This window comes from Octodon degus, unplaced genomic scaffold (genome assembly GCF_000260255.1).
Source record: "Octodon degus isolate 3935 unplaced genomic scaffold, OctDeg1.0 scaffold00057, whole genome shotgun sequence".
NCBI classification, from domain to species: Eukaryota; Metazoa; Chordata; class Mammalia; order Rodentia; family Octodontidae; genus Octodon; species Octodon degus.
The window spans coordinates 2,825,335-2,827,848 of NW_004524633.1; the positions used below are offsets into that span (position 1 = coordinate 2,825,335).

The window sequence follows — 2,514 nt, forward strand, 5'->3', positions numbered from 1 at the left end:
CGCTCTCCTCCCGTCGCCCACCTCCCTGGGGCCTCCTGTCCCACTCTGGTTTCCGTTCCCACCACCGCACTTCTCCCTGCCTCGCACCCCTGTTCTCTAATATCTGTCTCACTTTTAAAGTTTGGCGGTGGCCGACGACCTGGGGGCTTTCAGCTGCAGCCTGCTGTTTCCCGGCGAACGGGACTTACTGGGCCTGGAATCTGGGCGGCCTGGAGCTGGACCCCGCTGTCCCCGCCCCGGAGGTGGTGCGGGCCGGCGGCCGGCGAGGAGGAGGCGGCGGCGGGTTCCCGGCAACCGTGGCCGCGGGAACCCCGTAGCCCAGCGGGAAATCGATGCAGGGCGTCGAGGCCGCAGCCAGAGGGCCCTGCGCGAGTCATCATTCAGCTAATCGAGGCGAAAAGTTCCTGCCAGGGCCGAGCCGGCATCAGATGGCAACACTGATTGAACACGAGATTAGCACAATAGGTCTCTCACCGAGGGGAAGCGTTGCTTTTCACGCTACGAACCGTAATTAATGGTATGAATCAATTAATTTGACTTTTATTGTGTCGAAGGAGAAAAGCGCAACAAATGGAACCGGCAGCTGGGCGTTGTTCGCCAACCCCTCTCCAGGGACTGCGTGCTCAGACCGGGCCTCAGGGACCCAGGCGCGGTGTGTCTGGGGACGGCCTCAAAGTGACCGGCGTGGCCACCCGAGCCGCTACCCTCGAACGCATACGCTTGAAAACATCCACGCGGGCCTAGCCCAGGACCAAGCGGGCCGCGCCTGACAGGGGTCGGGCACCCCAAACTAGACTAAAAGAGTTTCGAAATGTGCCAATTTCGGCAGCTTTTCCTTTTCCGTCCGACCTTGCTTGGACTTGGTGTTCGGCCAGTGGCAATGGCTACCTCTGCAGCGGAGAAGGTGGGAGGCCGGCTCGAAGCTCGAATGGGTTTTGCGGGAGGCCGTCTAGACGTGTTTGGAGTCGGCAGGCCAACCTGAGATAGCTGCGGAAATAACTCAGAGATGTGTTTGGGAGCCAGGGTGACCCCAAGACCATCTGCAAACAGTGAGACAGTGGAGGTTCAGGGACAGCCTCAGGGCGGAGTCACTGCGCCTACCCTGCCCCCCAGCCCCAACTAGGCGAGACACTAGGCAAGAAGGAACCCAAAGGCTGGGGTTACATCCGGGGAAACTGGGGGAAGAGTCAATCTGCCCGAGTCAGGGAGCAGGCTGCGCGATCTTGAATTCTTACTTACTTGGTGCGCGGGGGAAAGAGCGTGCTCAGTGGGACAGGTTGGGAATCAAGCAGCAGTTCTCAGAGTTAGGTCGGCTTCCCAGAGCCTCCCTGAAACGTTCCACTCAGCCTCTCTTCTGGGCCTCGTCCCTCCGAGCCCGGCCTCCCAGGCCCGAACCTGTGGGTGACACGGACTCCGCACTCCAGCCGACCTCACAGCCGGGCAGCTCGGAGCGGGAGGGGGCGCGGGCTGGGCCGTGGCTTTCTCGGGGCGGCGCGAGGTCCCCACGCCCCCTCGCCGCGCCCCCTGGGAGCCCAGGCTCTTTCCTACAGTCGCTGACTCTGCTGCGAGGAGCTCTGCACGCGCGTCCCGGGGTCCCTGCCCTCTGAGAGGAAAGGCGCGTCTGGGCAGCCAAGGGGACCCAGCCCCAGCCCGCGGCGTCTAATAGTGGCTCAGGCCTCGGCTCTCCCGCAGCGGCCCGGGCGGCACCGCATTTCCGACTTTTTCATATGCTAAGCCGGGTAACAATTCTAAGCCAAGGCCGCCGCTTCCTCATTTATAAGTTGCCTGTTCTTTTACTTCGTTTTTATTTCTCTCCGCAACTGTTCAAATAGATTAATCGATAGCTACTTTCTGACCTTTGGGAATCCCAGCTGATGCAGCGACGAACGCGCAGAAAAAAACAGAAAACCGTGCCGGGACGTGGGTGGGCCCAGCGGGGACGCAGGACTGGCGGGAGGGCGCGCGCCGGAGGTGTCCCCCGGCGGGCCGGGCTCGACTTGGCGGGGGTACCCCGCGCGCTCCCCGCGCCCTCTGGAGCTGAAACGATAAACAAAAGATGCTGGTAAGTTTGTCCCCCCCAACCCGAGATGGCACCTGGCTGTCCTCGGCCCGTCCACGTCCGGGATGGAACGGGTGGGGTCGCAGAGGGCGTAGGGCCCCGCGGACGCGCTCGGCCCCCTCCCGGCCTGGCCCAGCCCACTCGCACCGGGCCGGGGTGCGTGGGGCCCACGGGCCCGCAGAGTGGCGCGTCCCTCGCCCCTTTGTTGACAATTCCCGGGACCAACTTGAGTTTGGCCGGCTCCGCGGAGGCCTGACGTCACGCGCGGTCACGTGGCCCCGCCTCCCGCCGGATCTTTAAGTAGAAAGTAATCTATCAGGCCAGTCCTTAAAACGCGACTTTCGACTACCGGGGCTCCGTTCCGACACCCCCCGGGGCGGCCCTGCCCGCACCCGCCCGAGCCGCTGCTGCGCGCCGCCCGCACCCGCTCTGCCCGCACTCTGCGCCCCACGCGC

At 63.9% G+C, this 2,514-nt stretch overlaps 1 long non-coding RNA gene across 2 annotated transcripts; it reads right to left on the reverse strand.

Annotated features, from left to right (window-relative positions):
• Nucleotides 1-539: 539 nt before the first annotated feature.
• LOC111817429 lies at nt 540-2,279 on the reverse strand. Of its 2 annotated transcripts, XR_002821632.1 has the most exons (4): nt 2,207-2,279; nt 1,857-2,037; nt 1,240-1,444; nt 540-987 (listed from the first exon to the last, which is right to left on the reverse strand). It is a non-coding gene; the product is annotated as an uncharacterized LOC111817429 (long non-coding RNA). The 2 variants fall into 2 exon arrangements; XR_002821631.1 differs by having other exon boundaries at nt 1,240-2,037.
• Between the last annotated feature and the right edge of the window lie 235 nt (nt 2,280-2,514).